The sequence below is a fragment of the Adelges cooleyi genome, unplaced genomic scaffold (assembly GCF_023614345.1).
Source record: "Adelges cooleyi isolate 19-005CV unplaced genomic scaffold, UGA_ACOO_1.1 ACOO_flye_CR_arks_rails_tigmint_CR_PRNA_23, whole genome shotgun sequence".
NCBI classification, from domain to species: domain Eukaryota; kingdom Metazoa; phylum Arthropoda; class Insecta; order Hemiptera; family Adelgidae; genus Adelges; species Adelges cooleyi.
The window spans coordinates 12,255,404-12,279,796 of NW_026095893.1; the positions used below are offsets into that span (position 1 = coordinate 12,255,404).

General features: G+C 29.0%; 1 protein-coding gene across 1 annotated transcript in view; it reads left to right on the plus strand.

Moving 5' to 3' along the window:
• The window catches only part of LOC126835664 (phosphatidate phosphatase LPIN3), a 207,466-nt gene that overhangs the window by 116,819 nt on the left and 66,254 nt on the right, over positions 1-24,393 (plus strand). The window lies entirely within an intron of this gene.

The window sequence follows — 24,393 nt, forward strand, 5'->3', positions numbered from 1 at the left end:
AAAATAAAAAGTATCATAGACAATAATTGTATTAATATAAAGATGGTTAATTTAGTCTTAGAGTTTTAAAGTCTTAGAGACTTTAAGGTGGTATCACAATCAAACGCTTCAATGCGAATCTGGAGATAGTAAGAATCCAGCACAGAAATTGCTGTGCAGTGGATACTGTACCCCACTTTGGTAATTTTTTACTGTGCTGGCTATGTAATATTATTTTTTATATTAGCAAGAAAAAAAGTTGTATTAAGCAAGTCAACTTTATTTGAATTTTATATCTATAGCAATATCATATACAAGAGACAATAGTTTTTATGTAATATATTTTGCCAGTCATAAAAATAATGATAAACCGTCTACTATTGAACTATATTATAGAAGAGAAATAAAATACAATACGAATTTCAAACAAGGGACAGTGCACACTATTATGTTATTACAATAATATAATATAGTATTTATAATAAACAGCTACAGGAAAGTGATAAAATTAATTTTAGTGAGGCAAATATAATACTCTTTACGGAAGCAGCAAAAATATAATATATATTTTATTTATATATATTATAATGTAAACTCCTCCGACGGTTCCTTCTCCGGACGGCGCGCGGTAGCAGAAAGCTCGCAAATAATAATAATAATAATAATATAAAGCGCGAGAAAGCTATAATTCAACCGGCAGCCAACATTAAGATTACTAATCTTTAATCCTCGGGTACTACCACACACCGCCTTACCACCCGCCATCGCCGTCGTCTCCACCGCAGACGCTTTGGACTACCACCGCCAGACCGTCTCCTCCTACTCCTCCTGGCCCGCGCTCGAGACGCCGCCGCCCCGTCCTACCCAAAGTTAAGATTTACGGGCCCGAAGGCATTATACGAGTCTCGGAATCTTCCACGGCGAATTATTATGATATAACGCTAAGAAATCGTTATTATATGGTAACGGGCTTATCTCGGGTACTCGCACAGTCTTCTTCTTCGTTCCTCGCGCGCGTCGTATAGCTGTTCGTTTTTTCTCCCGCAGCGCAACACCCTCCCCTCTCCTAGTTTCCCACCCTCGTGCCTCGATCAAAACACACACTTCTCCGCCGCACTCGTTCCGCTATTTTTCCCCTCCGACTCACACACACCGAAGAAATATAAAATATTACCCTTCGGCCCCGGTGGTGGTCCTCGCCGTGCCGCCGGTATCAATCCTATTATTGCCGCACAACAGATAACCCCCTGTGCCGAGCATATACCGTTTCGGTCGCTTTTACATTCCGCGATACCACAGTAATTATAACAACAACGATACTTAATTATACTCACCTACACAATAACACTAGCTCAATATATTATACAAGTTTACAACTAATAATAATAATAATAATAGGTGGTACAACCCAGTCGTAATGTAATTTATACAGGTACGCTATCAACGTACGAAACGAGTTCGTAAGCGTGAAGCTTTAAACACAAACGAATATTGGCGTTAAACAGCCATTTATCCCACGGTCTGGACCGCAAAACTCTCAATAGCTAATAGTAAAGCGAATCGTCAGCTAATCCAGATAACTAATTAATCTTGTGCCATTAACTGTTTATTACCAGCAACTATGGTTTTTATAGAATATGTAAAAATTAAGAACGACTTTATTAAGTTATCAAATTATTTAATGATCGATACTTTACACGTTTGACGTTTACCATCAGGTGGTCACAGTCACCATTAAGTAAATGTCTTAATGTAGGTGTAAATAATTTGTGTGTCATTTAAATTCTCTGATAATTTTTTTTTTATTATGATTATAACCAAAATTTACTACAACTAAATAATAAATGCATACTTATTTAAACGATTTGTGAAATAAAATACGAGTGTGTTATACCATGAGGTCTGTTACTAGCGAAAACTAGCCATTTTATTTTGTCTACTGAAACACCCACAATAGCCTTTTGACATTCGTGGCAGAAAGTACACTTTATTGCCTTGGCACAAAAACTAGCGTATATTGATTAGTATAATGAGAACAATGACCATCCTTAAAAAATCGAATTATCCAGATTCAACTACTCAGGAATATCTGGACCTCAGATTTTTACGTTTGATGTAAAACAAATGTCAAAATGAAACGGTCAATGTGTTTTCTAAATTATCAGTACTCCGTCAAAACATGCAAGTTGTCCGGCCATATCTGTGTATTTTGAACACGCCCTATCAAATCTAGAACTTGATTTTGTGGTGTTTTTGATTTTGGTTATACACTACAATAAATTAATCACCCTGTTGTTTTGATTAAGGTATTCTTTGCTCCCGAGGAACACTGAACGGAGTGTTAGATGTTACAGTTATGTAGGGGGATATCCCAAGTGCGTCCAGAAATGACCCTTATTTAACGTTCCGAGGGTGTCCGCCAAAAGGTATCATCCGAGTGCGTCCAAAAAATAAAAGGTAATTTTTCTGACGTAACCCGAATGCGTCCCAGTTCATTTACCAGGTTACCCAGGGTGTACGACGAGGAGGTGAACTGCCGTACACCCCAAAAGAGTTTTTTTTGCTTACACACAATTTTTGGGTGAGTGTTCTTAACTTATTTTCAATTTTGCGCGTTTTTTATTTTAATTACTTCCCTGATGCTTATGTTGTGGCTGATTATTTATATGTCATTATTTTTACAAAATCCAATCTGATTATTTGACCAGCTTTAAACTGTTTGATGTTTTCACCAATAAAATTAATTTTTTTACAAGTTGTCAATTTCGGTTTTCTTATTGTCTGCATGGTCTACATGAAATGTGATTTTCCACATTCACATGTCGTTGCCACAGTCATTCTAATAATTGTATTATTATTACCTTTGTCGTTTGATAACTGTGGCCGCATTCGGGCTATTAAATGTTGTGTTGATAAGTAACTGCGGACGCGATCGGGAAACTCCCTTATGTATATCATTTAAAATGGATAGAGGTACGCCTATCTTATCCGCAAAAGTCGCAAATGTAACTTTGCTTGGTCATTGACCACAATGGTGGTGGAAATAAGGATTTTGTGCAGAATGCTGAATTCTCTATGAACCTAACAATTTTATATGACCTATAGGTTACAATAAACAAGTACGAGTATACGCGAAAGCGCTGGAACTCGGTCAATTCCTTAGCAGTCTTATAGCTCAGTGTATGTGTATGAGGCAATCAAACGCGCTTACGATGATCAAAATTTATCGTTGATTATTTTCCAGAGAAAAAAAATGGAAAATACCGAGTATCTATGTATAGATACACCGTACAGAGTACACCCACTAACTGTACCGCGCATGGAGTACGTGATGGCTTTAATTTCCGTCGACCAAAGTATAGTAATTAACTTCGCTTCTCGGCCCAAGTGTGGCATAAGAGACGAGTAGTCGGAGGGTGGAAAAAAATAACTAGCGCCGCCAGACCGCGACTACAACGGCGGCGGCGGCGAAGGTGGGCACACCTCGGGGCTTCGATAATCCGCAATAAGACATAAATAAAGGTGACTTACCTACGAAACTTGGTTTTGGGCGGCGGGCTTAAAACACCCAGGCTTTATTTATAGGCGAACTCCTTGGCGGCCACGCTATCAAAAATGATTGTTTATGTCACGCGCCTTCCCCAGCGGCAAGTTGGCTATGAATTAACTTGCCATTTATCTAACCAGCAAAGCCCGCGCACACCTACCACCACCGTGCTACAACGATATTACTATGATTTACTGCCATGGTTTACTCAGTCGCTAATTTAAAGCTTTTGCACAGCCACCTCCGTCCGACAGCGTATTCGTTTGGGTGAATCGGGCAAACCATGTTCCGCACTAAGATACACACGACGCACCGCCGTATACCAAATGCATTTTTAATACTACTTACATTTTTTTTATATATATATATATATATATATTATGCCATTATACAATTATTAAAATAAACATCCGATGGTAAACCATTTATCGCTGGTTTAATTGCTTCTAAGCATAATATATCATAATTTCTGTACGCCGATATTAAGAATAAACAATGCCCTATTAATACTTCACTATTCGCCTGAAAGACAATACTGCCGAATGGAAATATTTAAATAATAATAATAGCGCAATAACAATGAATTAGCACAACACAAATAAAAACGCTAGCCAAGTGGGATTAACATTCTTGCTTTTAATATATAAAATCGCTATAGAATTTTAAGTCGAGTGATGCTTAGATTTGTGTTTAAAAGCTAGTTATGGATTTTCCTTTTTAAAATATTTCCTAAAAAATCACTGATTTTTTCAGTACTCTAAATATTAAATATAAAGAACAAAGGACACAAAATATTAATTCATTACAACTCGCTGCACCGAAAGACTAAGTTATGTAATTTTAGAGGTTACGTCTAGACCAAAAACAGTAGATGGAACATTATATAATTGTTTTTAATATCTCTAATCATCCTTTTTAGTAAGTTCTAACCAATGAGCTTTAAATCTACTCTTCTTCCCGTCATTAAAAATTTAGGAGATATTTTAATTTTAAAGATTTTTTTTTATGCGTCACCAGTTGCTTTTATTCCATTTAAACTTCTCTACCACCAAACACTGCGCATATTTTCTAAATGAGAAGAAATATTTCTAAATTTAAATTATTAATTACAATATGTATTTATAACAAATTTACAAATGAAAGTATTTAAGTATCAATTACAGGATGATCATTTTATCGTAAACCACTCAATAGGATTTAATACAACATTTAATTTTTTTTTTATGTTTTAATACAATGTGATCTCAATTTTTCACAATTTTTTTGTTTTTACACCCTTTCCAATTAAGTTTTTTTGGTAGTAACTTTTGAAACTTAAATGGTAACGCATACATTTTATTACAATTTTTAAATTAAGAATAATGTACTAAACATTTTGACTGGTCAATAACCAGTTTTGAACAACTAGTTTCAAAGTTATTAGAGTTTAAAATTTAGGATGGGAGGGCAAGTGCTGTTGGGAAGTACGCGCAGATAAAAATAATACTACACTACAACTTTTCTTTCTGTCCTAAACTTAAAACTCTAATAATTTCAAAATTGGTTATCGACTAGTCAAAATGTTTAGTACATTATTCTTAATTTACAAGTTAATGAAATGTATGCGTTACCATTTAAGTTCAAAAGTTGCTATCAAAAAAACTAGGTTGAAAAGGGGGTAAAAACAAAAAAATATTGTGAAAAATTGAGATCACAATGTATAAAAATATTATGAAAAAAAAGTTTTTATTAAATTCTATGAGATATTGAGTGGTTTACGATAAAATTATTATTTGTATTTTTTTATTATTAAAAATTCGGCCATCCTAATTTTTCTTTTGCTATCTAACTCATCTTCATAAATCTTATTTAATTAGAGAAACCCTTTAATCTAGAAAAAACTTAAGCAAGACTTGAGGTTATATATAATGAATATTTTATATAGTAATGAAATATTTTTTAAATAAAACATTAACCACAAAAATAATACACCCTTTAATTTAGAACTTATAGAATTTGCGTACTGCACTTTATATAATAGGTATATTATAATTATATATGATATTATTATAGTATGGCTTATGATTTATTAATGTATTTACTTAAATTGATTTTATGTGTATTGTGTGTGTAAAAAGGATAGTTCAATTTAGTTGATTGTAGTCATAATTGATCAATTATATTATAGTTAAGTATGGTTGTTTTTCCAAAAATCATTTAATCTGTTAGTTAATATTTATATTATTGTTTATCATTTTGAAAGAAAATGGTTTAAAAAATCGTATGTGCATCATGTTTCTCTTGAAGTGGTAATCGCTATTATATGCATGGCATAAAATCTCTCTCCTGTTTTTTCTTTCTATGTCTAATGTCCGTATAAACATTTAGCTTTGTAAATATTAATAGTTGAGCGAATTATTACTTCATTTTAATATTAAAAGTGTAGTTTATGAAATTTTTGATTATTTAATTGGCATTTACGCTTAGCGTCGGAAACCGGTAGTGAATAATACTTTTCAATAATCTAGTGTGATTTTGTTTGAAGACAAACTTTTTTTTTAATGGATAGGCAACCAAAAATACATGAATGATCCCGTTGTATTGTACTAACATTTATTAAGGCGCATTAAATAGGTATTTTTTTACTAAAATACAATTAAGCTAAAATTTGTAAACATATGAATTATCACAACAATGCGGTATCTATTTTGATATCTATTTTTTTCCAACTTTTATAACGCATACAGGCCTTGTTTTCATACAAAAACTTTGTGTCTACGTCGAAAAGTATGTTCCTAAAAATACTGCGATTTAAGTTTTTAAAAATGATCTAGATTCTTCATAACATTAGTTACAAGATTTCGACTAAGGCTCAATTTTAAAATGCATTTTATTTATTATTAATAATTAACAGTAATAATATAATAATATTACAATATGGGAAAATTGCAAGTTTTTTTAATGATTTTTACAATAATACTAAAAACGAAAATATTATTAATATACTTGATCAAAGCAAATATTGAAAAATTGTTGTCAGATTACGCGTTTCAGAGTACGGATAAAATTATAATGAGTCGTTTTCGACTAAAAATACGCAGGTGTAAGGGCTCCTAACTTTGTATTTCATTTTTTATTAGTAGCGGCATTTTTAATTAGTGTCTTTCGTAACGATTTATGCAATAGTTTATTCTTTTTAAGAATACACGAACTGCGAGGACGCTATAAAACTTGGTACGTCTTCTCAAACAAATATCCAATGGATATATATAATATAATAAAACAACTAGGTGGCACACAAAATGTCAGTTATTGTAAAATATATACTATCCCTTGAGCTAGGGCCAACCCCCACTCAAAAAAAACATTTTTAGCTCCCTACTAGATGAGTATGTTTTGATTTTTTGGCTTTAAAAAGATTTAATTTATTACATTATACATCTAGCCTGATACGTATCTATGATACGGTCTATTATTACTATTATGACTTAACACAATAGTTATAGTTCTACAATTTATTATCAGTTTCTTACTAGTACTCGTAATGAGTTTGAATATTAAAAACTTTCTGTTGACATATTAAAACAATAACAATATGAATCATATTCACAATTCACACCTATGGAATTCTACGAATAAAAAAAATGCAACACTGCGCTAATAAGTCACACCACCTGCCGAAATTAAAACAACGAATTTGTACCATAATCAAAATAATTGATGTAATATTATGTTGACAAATTACAAACAAATAATAGCACAGTACTTATAACATATAAACTATAAAAGTACTTAATATATCTGTAGAGAAATTAAAATATCGATTGCTCGATTTTTAGATTCGATATGAGCTGAAAAAGATTTTATTATTGTTAATTTTTACTAGAGTACTTCGCTTAGAGCCTTTGAGGTTGTTTTTTTATTGAATTAAAATCATCGGCAGAAAAAGACGTCGGGTTACATTAAATTAGATTTACATGAATACAATGTGAGAAGTTGTTTTTATAAGAGTACCAAACACCTAGCGCTATCTATTAACATAATGTACTATTTTTACTAATATTACCACTAAATTTTAAACAATCAATACTTACACTTTTTATATAAGATCAAATGATTTAAACATTTTAATATTAATATTTATTATTACAATTTAAAAAATAGTTAAATAATGTAATATTATTTAAGGAGATTAAAAGCGATCGGGTTTTTAGACGTTTTAGACCTAAAATCCTGGCAAAAAATAAAAATTACTTCTAATTAAGATGGTCCGATTTCAATTCTGAAAAATTATATTAATAAGTTTGTCTAAGTTTAAGAAGGCGTAATGTTGTCAGGCTTATAGATCTAAATTGGTTTCTTGTAAAAACAAAATTACATTATTTTTGGAACAAATTGTATACTTTTTACATTATACCATGAAGCTTATACAAACTATCCTTAAACAAATTGACATGGTCGAAATTTATTAAAAACTCTTTTTTTCTTAAATACTGTCTTCAATTAACCCCTTAAAAGAGCCCGCTTTCAATCCTCTTAACTTATTATTACCTAAAACCTCACAGAAAGTACATATTATATTTTTATTAAACATTTAAACACCTGAAATCCGATAATATAACTTTAAAATTTTTTTTAGCCATGTTATTTAACAATGGTTTTATTTTGTTTAAACATGGGTATTTTGCTTTTTTTGGAATTACGACAGTAATTTATAATATTGACAAAAGTATTATTTAAAAAATATTTTGTACAGTTATTTCTAAGAAGTAATATTAATTGGATTATTAAACTAAATACCCTTTAGAATATTATTTTCAGTTTTATTTAATTTTTCTTTATCTAGAACGTATTTCAAGCGTCATGCTATTTAATAAAAAAAACATGTACTTATTTTGGTTTATTAGATTTATACCTAAGTTGGTAGGTATAATATTTGAAATCTAGTTATATTTATTTAATATGATTTTTATTACTTAATATCTACTATAATTTCGAGAGCATAAGTTGAGGCGGTAGATTTAGGAAGTATGAAGCGGGAAATGTAAAAATAGATAATCAGCAAAAAAGAGAAGTTATGAAATTATTTATTGTCCTAAGTGAATATAACAGTTTTCTTATTGATTGTCAATAATATTAATCATTTAATTTCCGCGTAATTATTTTCACCTTCTTTGAATATCTCAACTATTTTGGATTAGGGGGTCATTTAATTTCATATTATAATAATAGATTTGTACTATTTTCTTTTGATAAATCTTTAGTGTCTAATACTATTTCCATAGATAATCACAATTCCATGTGGTACGTACTTGATTAGTCGAATACCTAATACTAATTAAGCTAGGATTTATAAACGCAAAATGTGTTCATAAATATGTTGTGTATTTTTATCAAAAAACGTAAACAAATTTTACAATAAATAAATAGTAAACACATTTACACCGTTACAATATTTCAGTAGTAGTGCGAAGACTAAAAAGAAAACTAAAACTTAGAGAGGAATATTTAGAATTAACGAAATACAATCTGCATGATTTTAAATGAAAGGAGAATTCTGAAAAATAAACAAACAAATCTTAGCAATAAACATCTTGAAAGTTGTGAAGATGATAAAATGACAGAAATTCTAAATTAATTTGATGGTGAACAAAAACGTAATTTTCAATGTTTCTTGACAGTAAAGCTTTATATGTAAGAAAAATAACGAAAACAGTCTAAAAAATAAGATTTTAAATATACATAATGACGATCCGGATATAGCAAGAAAATTTAGCAGATCAACTTCGTATGTATTTATTAAAAACTGGACCTGTGCTAATTCAAAATTATAATTTTCTTAAAGATATTGAGGTGTCTTTTTGTTCAATATACGAGGAGAAAAAAATAGTGTTGAACTTGTAAGATAGTGGTTGATATACTTAACAACGCCTAAAATAAAATATTTTGTTTTGCAATCATGCAAAACTTATCACAACTGATTTACACTAATTACAAACTTATCAAAAAGTATGAATGGCGAAATTGATGGAACATTAACATACTCACGTCAAAGTACATTATAAAAAATTTATTTTTGAATAACTTATTAAAATAGTAAAAAGTTATCGATTGATTGTGAACGTTTTAGCGCTATTTAACATTTGAAATATCCTTTTCGAATACCTATTCAACGTTTTTTTTGTTATGATTTTAGGATTTTTTAGGACCGAAATGTGGGACTATACATTTTCTTATATTACGGCTATAATATAATTTCATATACTATAATATTCCAACTACATTTGACCGTTTTAAGAATATATTTTACGACCACACTATACAAAGTAAAATGTAAACGAAGGTTATTACTATTATTATATTAAGCAATGTCATATGTATAATCGCTTAACAATTCAGAACACATACAAATTATTTCTATTATTATAATAATAATTCATATTAATTTATTTTGTATAACTAGTCTCTAGAAGTCCTTAGAACACATAATATTCATTTTTACAATTATAATTGTATACACGAACAAAATCCTTAATCAATAGACAAGTAAATAAATATATAGTTCAATTACATCAGTCATCATGTACATTATTTTCCATCATAATATAAATCTTCAATATAGTCAACTATGATTTTTGGCCAACTATAAATAAATTGACTTATCGTTCTTTTTTACGTGACATTTATAATACTTCACTTATATCGTATGTTCTTATTATAAAAAAAATGTTGTTATGAGCAAATAAAAGACACTGTATTTAGTTATCGAACTTGAGAATATATTTTTTGTGATGTCATACTTAATTATTAATAATTAAGAGTATTTACTTATCGCTATATTGTATAATATCCTTTTTACATTGTTTGTAGCACTGCAGTCGAGTAACTCAATAATATAGTGTCTGTTACATTATATTATTTTTAATATAGTACATACGTGTGAAAAAAAAATAATAAATCACGTTTGATATCCTTTACCTTTTTATAATAAATTGATATTGTTAATAATGCGATTAGAATCCATTCATCAATCACACATCCAATTCTGTCCGGCCGAGGTCAGGGTGTAAATGACTTGTGAGTTAGGACATCAACATAATATAACGGGTTACCAAACTATTATTATCCTTAAATAACTACTAATTTTAGCTGAAATACAAAGCTGAGAATATATCGCGTGATGTGAAATGGATTAGAGTTGAGTATAATTCTTAAATATATTATATGATTGATATAAGCAAGTGTCTTAACTTCGTTAAATCAACAATTTTTTTTTACGTAAATTAATGTTTAAATTCATTTTTTTTATTATTATTTAAAAGAACGTAGATTGTAAAAACATAGTATAAAACATATACTTAAAAGGTATAATACAAGTAGTGTACTTGAGATTTCATCACGAGCACTACAAAATTATTTAATTCAATTATAATAACATAGCTATTACTTAACTGTATCCATTAATGCCATACTATAAAATTGTAATAATAAAAAAGATTCTTATTATTTCCTAAAATATTTAGTAGAAAGAAAATGTTTAATAAACAAATCGCAAAGAATTTGCGAATACTTGCCTTGAACTGTTATATTATAATTGCCTATTAAATTTAATAGCTTTTTTTTTGTTTCACGGCCATATGGTGAAAAACGTACACATCCACCTCACATCCTTATTAATAAAAACGCATAAATTGAAACGCTACATGTCTACACTGCTGACCTGTAAAAATTGTGTACTCTATTCTTTATTATAAAACGTATGTCCATACACATAACAGACGAAAGACGCATTCCTAAAGTGCAGCGTCCCCCAATCCTTCGGAGATGGATTAGGGGATGCGGGTATTAAAATGAATATTAATCATCCGTGTACAGTCTAACGACGGCACACCCTTCTGTGTTATGAACAAACTGACATTTAGTCACGCATAAAATCCATTGAGCGCGCATAGGGCCCTCAATATAATATATTTCTTTTAGGCAACACATTTTTTGATAAAAAAAAAAACAAGTAATAACACATCAATAGAATATATATTTATATAATGATAAATAATATCAGAAGCATGTGATATGCGCGTAATGTAATTACATGAAAATAATCGGTAAATGCGAGTTATAGAAAAATAAACATTTGGCAGAACATAATAAATTCCAACTGCTAATGAGAAGGATAATATTATACCTGTAATTAATTGTAAGACAACATAAAAAAAAAATTAACACCTAAGTGGGTCATTTCACTTTAATAAAAACACGGTTTATACTTATTATACAATTCAACACCGAATAATGTTTAGAAAAAAATAACCATACTAATAACAATAAACGATATATACAACAAAACAATTACTACTATCATCGTAACAATATTAATATCTTATGTGCACTACAGGTAAGACTATAGGTTGGTCTATTCCGTAACGTTACCTAAATCGTATAAACTAAGTATCAAATAGGTAGTCCGAAAACTACCAGTAATTAAAATAATATTCAGCCAACGACGTTTTTTTAATAAAAACTTGGTAAATCTCGTTATCGTGCCACGACCACATCTGCCAGGATACTTGTGAATTAATATGATATAAATATGAATTATTACTTTGGAAATAATAACGGATTACCTTAAACAATATTCATCTTTCTTTTTAATCTTTATTAAATTATGGGATCATGTGTCATGTTTCCCCTTTCCCGTGAAACGTCTGAAAAGAAACTCGTGGAAGCGTAAATCTTGTCGTGCATGATTGCTTAGCTACAACTGCAGCTATTGTCACCAAAGCATAACGTGAGAATACACAGAGATTCATAAACGATAATGACCATTTTTCTCAACATTTCAACCCAGTAGTCGCCAACCAGTAATTACGACAGTGATAATGTTAAAATGTCAACGATCCTGACCTGATTTTAATTTTATATTTATAAATTTTATTTTATATTTTAATTTTATGACTATGTGGTCTGTGCTCTGTATTATAGCTAATCAGCACGATATTAAAACGCATTATATGCGTTATTTACTTTTTAACCCACCAGCTTACGACCAATATAATGTTCAAGGGCTAAAGCATTCATGGTTCGGAATAATGCGTTAAATTATCGTACATCTAAAACAATGAGTTAATATAATTAAGTGTTCCGGGCGTAATAAAAGAATATGTTAATTCTAACCACTTCAAATAATTAGTGGTTCATTAAACAAATGTATTATTTAAAATAATCGATATTTTATATTTTATTCTCACAAACAAATATCCATTAATAAGTAATATCAGTTGTAATTTTGTAGCCCGGTTCAATTTCAGTGTTTTTCACATGTTCATTATTTGAAAACAATTACATTATAAACATTTTCAGGGTTCCTATTAGAACTTTAGAGTTTAGACAAATAAAAATCTTGATGGTGTTATGTTTTTAAGTAATATTATTAAATTAATGGTTTTACACATGTTTTCCACAACGATATGTTTAGAGTACAAGTTATAAAAATAATAACAAATAAAATGTATATTATGTTATTTTAATTTTATAATAATGTAATATATGTGCATAAGAATTATTCATTGTTCTTAAAGTACTTATTTTTAACTTAAATTTTATTCAACGGTATTTTACTATGAAAAAATTAATCATTTTTTTTAGAAAGTACTCGAGGTAAGAGGACGTTCACCACCTATTTTTTTATGAGTTCACTATAGGCATATTTTTGCAAAATCTTAATTAAGAGCTTAAACTGTAATGTTTAATTATTCGTTAGGAATTAGGACTCTTTTTTTTTAATTTTGGTAGTCATTTTTTTTGTCTGATTATCACAGCATTTTTGACAGCGATTTCAAAACAAAACTTATTCCAAAAATTAATACACAGAATGCGTTTTACTCGTTCAATGATGGATTCAGAGAAAGAAAACCTATATGAAATCAACATTTTATTTCATTATTATTAATAATGATGTCATTTTAGAAGGAATGTCAAGCCCGTCTTTCACATGTTGAGTATTTACCTAAATACTGAATGTTGAAAAATTACATTTCTTATTTTTATAAAACAATAATAACTTATTTTCTAGGGAGTATTTAAAAATTATTTGTAAGGCACTTCCTCCAAAATGTCATCCTCTTTCGATTTCATAAAAGGTATTTTTGCTTGACAGAGAAAACTCATTTGCGTAGAAATATTTTTACGCTTAAAATTAGTATTTTAATGTTCTTTTAATAGTCGGTCAATAAATAATATATGATTTATGTTTATTTTGACGTATATTTGATATTATAGGTAAACTGCTGTTTTCCGTTTTAGTGTTGGAATTTACCTGCACCGTAACTCCTACTAACCCTATCCTAATCTGAAATCTTCTCATGCTTTTGTCGCTGCACAATATTCTTAGACTTTGTACTTATTACTTTTTTCCAATAGATTCATTTGTACAGAGTGCGAACTAATCAAAGTTAATATGATACGATGCAATGTCATTACGCTCGTTCGGTTTTAGTCGAGCCGTCAATGTCGATTTCAACGAGTAATGTTATAAATGTAAAATATGTTATCGGTTTTTATCGAATGAAAATATAGAGTTCTTTTTTTTCACGATATCAGTTGTCACCGGGCAAGTCGAATGACCTGCCGCAACGCGTTTTTATTGCATAATAATGTTATACATTTTCACTGTACTTGATGGCTGTCATCGTTGCACTTACTAATAGGAGAACACGCGCTTCGCCGACACCGCAATTTGTGAACCGATCACCATCATCCGGTTTCCCATGTCGATGTCCTTCGCTAAGTCAACCGCCCTCAGACGGGCCAGGTTTTACCCGCTCGTCATTGCAATTAACAGAGATTCGGTCTGCGACAACCATTTCAAGTGTCTTTTGGTTTGGCTAGTTTATGTCATACAGAATAAATGTCAACAAAATAAAGACTAAACGTAAACCCTAACCCTGAGCTTTAATGTAACACAATAGAGCCGTTGACTTTGTTTTTTACATCGATAAGTATACTCGTACAGTAGACCGTTATATTTCAAGCTGCACAGCAAAGGCTAACTTATATAAATATTGTGTTATAAATTTGTTAAAAATATGGTTCGCGCATTAAAAAATATCTAGTTTTATTAGTCTCAATGCTAATTCGCCGTTAGTTTTTCCTCAAATATAAATAATACAAAAATTCTATTCAAAAACAATGACGTAAAATAATATATGAAACATTATAAAAAGTTTATATTCAACTGGAAAAAGTAAACATTGTTGAACGCTAAAGAAAAAAAGTTTGACAATTATTGTTTGTATAATTTGAATCCCCTGCAATATACTATTTTTTTTAAATATGCCTGAGAAAAAAAGTTATTACCTACTGTTTTAAAAAGGAAAAATGCAGTTTTCAACATCAAATAACTAGTTGAATACCTAAAATATTATTGAAAAACAGATACGTCATTCCCTCCAAAATGACATCATCATTTGATTTCTTAACAGGTATTTTTGCTCTAAAACCATCATAAAAACGAGTAAAACAAGTAAATTGATTGAACACCGGGATTGCTGGGAGTGTACAAGGGGCATGCTAACAAATTACAAAGCATGTATATTATTTATAGTGGTTCTGTGAAGTTGGAAATCGAATTACCTACATTAACGGTTAGTGTTAAGCTTACAAACTATCAAATTATTTATCATCGAAAACTATTCGACATATTATTATTATAACAATGGCCGGAAACTGATTAAATACTTTTGGAACGTCCGTGCTCAGTCCAGGTACAATAAATATTCGGACATAAATCTGTATTCTTCTTCTTTAAAAAAAAAAAAAGAATCAGCCACAAAGACCACATTAACTCGAACTTCAAACTCTGTTCACGACTTTTGATAATTATCATTATTTAACATAAAATTCATTAGAAACGCAACGTCGTGTCCGCATATTCAATTTATTAGTATTTAAAAAAAAAGACACGCGTGACCAACCACAAAATAAACAAAGTATGGATTTGGGTACAGCAAAATACGAATACAGAATGTGAATCATCCGATACTAAAGCCCAAACGTGTTTTGATAACACTATTATAAAAGGTATGTGTTGTATTATAGGTGATAATGATAGAACGTTAGATATTACTGCCCACGTATATAGTACAATTATTAACACATAGTATTATTTAATGATTTCTTTCAATTCTTAATAATTATAAAACAATACAATGTTAGCTTCAATGCGAAGCTGAGAAGGTACTGTTTTTACAACGCTGTGTTGATTTTGTTTTCTATCTGAGTACACGAGAGCTTTTTCCTTTTGGTCGTTTTACACAAATGGTACGTTTATCGATCCGAAATCGTATGCGATTACTTCTCTGGTAGTTCGAAAATAAAAAAAAAGGCTCCAATTCCTTCACCTCCAAAACCAGGAATAAAATTTGCAACTTTCACATAATAAAACTTCGCAAAAAACGATCGAATTAAGTTGAATTTATATGAGTAACAAATTTAATAGTTAATATCGGGCACACTAGATTTGCAAAAACTTTAATATCATTTAGTAGTATCGTACAGCATGTGTAAATGGCTGCTACTATTATACTGGGTTTATTTTCACGTGATTCGGCAAAGATTCCATATCAATTATTTAGTAGACCTCGAGAGACTTATGACATTTATGTGATATGTCACATAACTGTCAATATTTTAAAAATTTAGTCAGCTATAGACCAATGTCTGTTTACCAATTTAAAGAATGGTAGAGGTAGATTAAAATCCCTTCTCAATATTTTTTTGTGTACACATATTATTTCTTTATAACGCCATGTACAACAAATTACAACCATTAAATGTTACCTATACAATGTTAACCCTAAAAAAATTCAAATTTCCTGAATCTAATGTCTGGTACACGTACATAATTATACATTACAATAGGTTTAAAAAAATACATAACAAACATGCGTATGATATAAAATAGTATCTGGATACTATCTTACAAAAAAAAGGCAAGTTTTAAAAAATTACATAAATAAAAAGTTGGATTATAATTTACTATAATACGTTCAAAAACATATGCTAAACTATCTATTACTTAGTTAGCACTCATAATTATTTTGATGATTGGGTAAATTAGCTATGAGAATTTAATTATATTATTATGAAGGTCACTTCGTATGCTCTTTTAGCGACTAGGTAAATTATGATCTACACTATATACGGTTCCATCTATTGTTTTAAAACTATTTTGTTGACTTCCGTGTGTATTTAATATTAATTATAGAATTAAACATATTTAATAATAGTTTTTATTTTTTCCTGACTTGAGAAAAACAATCCGTTTTTAAAGACCTGACTGGTTGTTTCACTTTTCTTAACTACATAATATAATTAAAATGTATTATTTATTGTTAACTTTGGTTAAGATGCTAGGCAACGAGGCCAAGGTTTTCCATGCTTTTTCGGGGGGGTTTTGAAAAATATTTTTTTCAAAAACTACTTGACCGAATTGAATAATTATTTTTGTATCTTAAAGAATGACATTTTATCTCTGATAGCTCGCTAGAAAGAAAAAACTAATTTTTTGGCGCGTAGTGCAACAAAAGTTTATACATTTTTTTGTTAGAGAATTACCTCTTCCCTCTATCTAAACGAAAAGAATAGGCACATTATGGTCTCTTGTTACACAGAAATAGATAAACAGTCTTAGATTCTTAGATTTTGAATAAATGTACCTTGCATGGCAAAAACCTTGATTTTTTGTTGATAGACAAGCCCCTCATCAACTACAAAAAATTATATAGTGTTTCCGACTTCATAAATATTTATTATTGTAAATCGATTAACGCAGAATTAAATACACATTTAAAAATATATAGCTTTTTTTTAGTGCCAAGCTAAGGAAATTATACCTATACACATTACACAGGTTACCAGTGTTGCATCATACTTTCTATTATATAAACTAATAAATTTACATTACCATGTATTAATATTTATATCATGTCAAAAACTAATAAACTATAAGGTATAATATATAAAACCAAATGTAGGTATTGAAATAAACTATTTAAAAAAATTAAAAAACAAATTAGTATTATTATACACACAATATGATAACTTTTACCCACGCGTCATTTAAATTTAATAAGGTTATCATAATTAGAATTGATGTTTTAACTTTTTGAACTACACCAGCACGGATCACATAATAACATAATTAATATAAATATGTGGTTTGATTATATTTTTTATTACAAAAATACCCTTCGATGCAATTTTTTTTTTTATTAATTAACGTTTATTGAAAATATTTAAAATCTATACTATATGTACAATGTGTAAATTTAAAAAATTGACAATGATGGGGTGGCGAGGAGGAGGCTCACATTAGAGCCACGTATACAACACTTGACCAATAAATTTTCGTTTGAGACGGCTGCTTTGATTGTCCGGTAATGTTTTTGAGTACAGTTGGGAGATGAGACGGTTTGAAAGGCATAGCATTTTGTAATGGAGTCACAAGTAGAAGATAGAAGCGGTCTCTTTAACAGTAGCAACTTTGAGGGAGGTGCCAAATTTATTGTAAAATTACACTATTTAAGTATTAGTTTTCCATGTTTGCATTCAACAAACTAATAATAGTAATATATTATTAAAATATAGTATGGTTTATATAAAATTACGAGTACTTTAGGTCATAACAAATTATACTGATAAAAGAAATGCCGTTTACCGTTATTTTTTGCGATGAAAAAAGAACATTGTAACAATCCTCGTTTTTGGTTATTTTGTTTTTCTTTAAGAAGAATGCGTTGTTTGCTTACACTATTGTTTTACAAGAATAACATTGTTATACCTTTATTTTTAAAGCGTAAGAACATGTCTACGCAGTTTTTAATACGCAAACGAGTATTAATATTTCTATGATAGTTATAGAGCAAAAATAAACATAGAGAAATTGTAAAAGCATGGAAAAATATCATACTTCATATGAAAATAAAGTATGCTACAATTAAGTACTTATATTATATTCTAAAACATTCATAAAACGAATAAAACGCATTCTATCTAGCATTATTTAATAGATATTTGTTTTTAAATCGTTGGCAAGAATGCAGTGATAATACCTTTACTCCAGCTTTCACGCCACCATCCTTAACCGATCGTTGATTTTACAGTGTACTGTTTGCAAGGGAATAATACACTATATGTACAGAGTTAACAAATAAATAGGCTAAATTAAGTAAATAATATTTATTTCATAGGTAACAATCAACTTTTACCTGTTTGTATCTTGAAGGTTATATTTTAAGATATACACATTCTCGCTGTAAAGCTAAAAATTGAGTTCAAAGTTAAAACTCTTGAGTCTGATTTAAATTTTGGAAAACAAACAAACGTTAACAAATAAAAAAACAAATTAGTTTAATAATTTTTGCATAGTGTCGAAAAACGTATTAAATGGTAGGTACACAATATTTCGACTGAACATCATAACAAAATGTGTATCGATTGCAAATACTTAGGTCTTTACAGACACGCATAAAATTATACACTTGTCCATATTGTATTGAGTAAGAGTATCAAATTAACAATTGTTAAAAGTAATCACTTATAATCGGTTATCCTAATACTTGACTATCGGTTACAACTTTATACGATTTTAAATAAAATAATTAATGCACACTGCACTTCATAATAAAATATAAGTAGTAAATATAGTATAGGTTATAGGTATACAAAATGTGTATTATGAAATCCAAAAAAATGTTTCAATACTCAGACTAAATAATTTTCAACGTGTATAAAAAATATTGACACATTGGAAATATAATATTGTGATAAACTATAAAATGTATTGTTACAACTGTGAATGTAAAAGGAAGTCGTCGACATAATATTTATTAAAAATATAAAACTTATCCATATATTTAATTAAAAATTTAATTTTAGTTAATTTGAAATCAAAAATTAATAAAACTTTTTTAATGATTTCTAATAGTAATACAAATTAATACACCTATTGTGCGTTACCTAACTGGTGAGCGTAATATAAGCAATTTATTTATCTTTGCTCAATAACATTATTTTATACTCGAATGAACTAATATTACTACACATTAATACCTACCCGACTAATTAAAAAAGTAAAATTGACAACAACCAGTTTTAAAATTTAGAAACGAAACACGCAAGATCATTATAATTCATACAATTAAATACTGTCAATTGTTGCAAAACATATTATCTATTAATACAAAATTAACGAATAAAAAGCATTCAAATGAATAAATAAACAATCTCTTACTATGCGCAGCAATTATAATGATTTTTTACTTTATAAATTATAGTGTTGCACTATTATAAGAATTAAGATACTACACAAAAACGTATTTTTAAATATTAGTAGTAAAAATAATACCGAACTCGTGATAGGTATTTAAGCTTATTTGAATTGTATACGCGAACAAAGTATGCCTACCATGTTATACAAACAAATTAAAATATTGCGTATTTTTTAAATAATACCAAAATTAAAAGATACAAATTCAAATAACATTGATAGGAATAATTATTTAGAACGGCTGGACTGTCTCCGAAACTGTTTTATGGAAAATTCAAAATTGGATGTCTGGTTCAAAAAAGCTAAAGGAAATGGACAATTTTGAAGAACAAGAAGATTTATTTCAACTAAATGTTTAGACATCTATACATATATGAAAATCCTATGCGTGTATTAAAATATTAACATAAACTTCCTATTACAGTCTATACTATATGTACACAAATATGTCATGTATCTTCATCAAACGCAATTCCAGTCTGATCGATATGTCAGATAAAAAAATATTATCCAAATTTTGTTAAATTATTTTTTCATAGTCTTATTAAATCAACTACCTAAAATATACACTCGAACTATCGATTTTTATCAGGCATGTTTTATGACTATTTTTTAAAAACAATCATTAAATCTGATAATCATTTAAGGTTTGCTATGGTAAATGATTTTTAGTTCTATTTGATTACATCGTTATTTTATACAAGAACGGCCATAAAGGCCACAGGAAGTCACGGTTGGCGTGTTGTGGTTTTAAAACAAACTCCGTTTATAAATCTAAATCTTACACTTTTAAAAAAATGTTTTTAGTATAAATCGTTACAGAGCTCTTCAAATAATATAGTAACCTAAGTACATCAGATGTTGATAAAAATCTGTTCAAACTAACATTTTCTGAAAACATTTAACTGTAAAAACAGTCATGAAATATAAAATCAAAGGAACATTTAGAGCTATATCTCATAAAGACACTATACCTAATCTGTTTCCATGAATATTAAGTCCAATATATCAACCGGGTATAAATTGATAGCAGTCATATCACATATGTTGGAATGTATTGTAATTGTTAAAAAACACTACCTAGTACCTACATCGATGATAGAAAAACAAATAACATATTTTCCTCGTTTAACTACATTGGTTAGATATACTATTATAATAGAACTCACTTAGTCATTAAACAACGATTAACTTAAAATACAATTTTTTTCTACTTATCTTTTACAGACTTAATATTATTATTAATTTCACGATAAACTTCAACGAAGGCAGATATTATACAATCTATAAAATCTAATAAAATACACCTATATTAAAAAAAAAAATTATTTCTTCGTATCCACATAGAAATTAAAAAAATATATTTTCAACTTAAGGTTTATGTGACTGAATACTGTGTTTGTTAAAAGAACGTTACCCACCCGTAATTTGTAGTGTATAAACAAGGTTTGCGGCAATGAATACTGTAGAGGCAAATGTATACTACTACTACTCATAAGCTCTACAGGCCATATTGACCCTTGGCTTCCAAAAAAATTCCTCTTCACTCTTTAGCAACATTTCTCCAGTTCCGTTTACACATCTGTTGTAGATCCTTCTTTACTTCATCTATCCATCTACTCCTTGGTCGTCCTTGTCTTCTAGTTCCTTGCAAAAGAATAGAATTTATAGAATGTATTCCGATGGAAAAAAATTCTATTTTACCTTCGTGCAGAACTAAGATAGTATTGTTTGTACAATGATGTGTTTTCATTTTGTACTTTTTTGTAACTAAGTCACGATATCTTTTAAACCACTGAACCGATTTCTTCGTGTAGTAACTCTATAGGTCAGAAATCGTAGCTAAAATCTATTATAAAGTTGACCCATTCCTTTTCAAAATCGAGAAAAACACCCCAAAAATATATATCATTTTAAACTTAGAATTACGGCACTCTATAACCATTATTAAAATAGTAGAATCAGTTTCAAATTTGTGTGGAATATTCTTTAGATAATACTAGATAGTACTACCAATAAACATTGACATTTGACAAATTTCGTTTACCCTAAAAGAGATAGAAACTTTTTTTTTCGCTTTTTTAACATATACAATTTTCTTAAAAATCAGTTGTTAAACTTTTTTTAATTAAGGAAACCCCAAAATGCGATGTATAACTAACTTTGACAATAAATTATTTTAGACAGATGATCAACCCTAAACGTATCCACTCTAATATCAATAATATACATATATAAGTATTTTTAAGAACATTATTGTCATTACATTTAATGTTTTTATCGATATTTGTACTTCTACCATTACAGATTCGCATCGAAACATTTATTTGAAAGTGATTTTGTCATATAGACCTGTGACCTCACCCACCCTAATATGCTTAATCTCCACTATGCCCCGACCCCACTGTACTGCCTTTTTTTATAGAAATGACTGTGATAGTCAAAAAACAAAATAACAACTAATAAATTATAAAGAATCCTCAATATTGTTATAATAGGTATTCACTAAAGTTTAAGCTCTAAATAAAAACGTTGCGAAAAATTGACTACACTTTACTCCATCATAAATAAGTGCTGTTGTGCGGCGTCCTCTTAATATTTAAATGAAATATTACAAACAAAAAATAGCAACATTTTATTTTAGATAGTAATTGTACAATGTTAACAAACTTAACTCGGAACTTCTATTAAATCAACAAGTTCTATGAAAAAGTTGTAATTTGAATTAGCCAACAATCGATAAATCCTAAAGTCAACATCAGTTATTATAGTAATTAGCTGATACAATAATATGCACAGTTTACAGAGTCGTTCAGTTACTATGTGTATATGCAACTTAATAATAGTGCTATGTTGCATTTTGAAAAAATGTCCTATAATGTGTTTACACTAAAAAAATGTTAAGTAAAAAAAGGCAAATCTTATACATTATAATATAATAGACGGTTTCAAATTTCATAAATCATATTTATTGATATCGTTATAAATTTTAAAAATTTTATTTTAAATTTCATTAAAGAAAACGAGTTGATGGGTTATAAATATTAATATTATTGCCAACAGTCAAACAGCAAACACCAAGTCTGCAAAAACGTAAAAGGGTACTAGTTTATACAGTTTAATGAATATATAAACACTCGCTTAAATAAGCGTAGGAACTCAATTAAATTAAATTCGGAGACTCAGTAGTTATTGGATTCAATTGAGGAGGGAACTGAAAATCAGGGGTCTCCACTGTTTATCTCCGGATAGACAAGAGTCCCATCAAACTTTTTTACCACAAGAACCTAAAATACATCAATTTTGACCTTAAACTTTGAGTAGCACCTCCAGATTTTTATAAATTTCCTCTTATAGAATAAATTATTATAAATAATTAATTTTGCCAATTTTAGGTTGTAATGTATTTTGAAAAAAAAGACATCATATTAGTTCCAAATGTGTCTAAGAAATATTTTTAGCTGATTTTGTCTCATAACCATTATATATTTATGCAAAGCTAAAAAGATATTCATTTTTTTAACGTAAAAATATGCTGTAGCATACAAGTTAATTGTAATTTATATATGTTTTAAAATCAGAAATCAGAATACATAATAGTATAAGGTAACATGAATAATTCCTTAAAATGGTAACATACAAGCTATACACGGTCGTTCGCAATGTTAAACCTAAGAGAAAAGTGGTTTTTAATCAATTTTGACCATGTCAATTTATTTTCAGGAAAATTTGTATTCGCTTTAGCCTTTAGAATGAAAGCCATTTTGTTCTTACAAGAAACCAATTTAGACCTAAAAGCCTGACAAAATTACGCCTACTTAGAATGGCCGAATTTCTGCAATAAAAAGTAGTTCTGAAAATAGTTCTGTAAAATTATTTAAGCTCATCAAACTTTTTTTCAGGTTATTGTGAAATTTGATTTTTGAATAACAGTTTCGTTTACTTTAAAAAACTACTAATGGGAATACTAAAATTTTTAGGAATTTAAGAAATTCAAGTAGGGTTTAAACACAGTTGTAATTAAAATATCAATATTCGATTCCCACAATGAACCTAGAAAAGATAAACTCAAATATTTGTATAGAATTGAAATTAAACCATCATACCATAAGTAGGTATAATTTTGTTAGGCTTTTTGGTCCAAAACGTCCAAAAAAACCGACCGCTTTCAATCTCCTTAATTGCACAATTAAAAATTATGTACTAAACTTTAGATGCAAAAAAACTAGACATGCTATTTAAAATCTAAATCGACATTGAGGAGATCCAACAAAAAGTATTATACTTATATTTTAAATGCGTATTTTGGTTTTATTCTGGCTGTGCTTTTGACTATAGTTACGATACCGTGACTGTTCTAAGCCTATTATGTTTCGTCCATAACGCGCTGTCTTTTTTTTTAGCTTCAATGCGATAGCTGTATGATACTTTATTAAATTCCGTTAATTTGTTATACGACAAACCGTTTTTCCTCCCCCGACAATTACGGGTATTGATGCCTACACGGAAACAACATACTATATCGTTTCTGTATAATATAGATACAAACTAATATTATGAT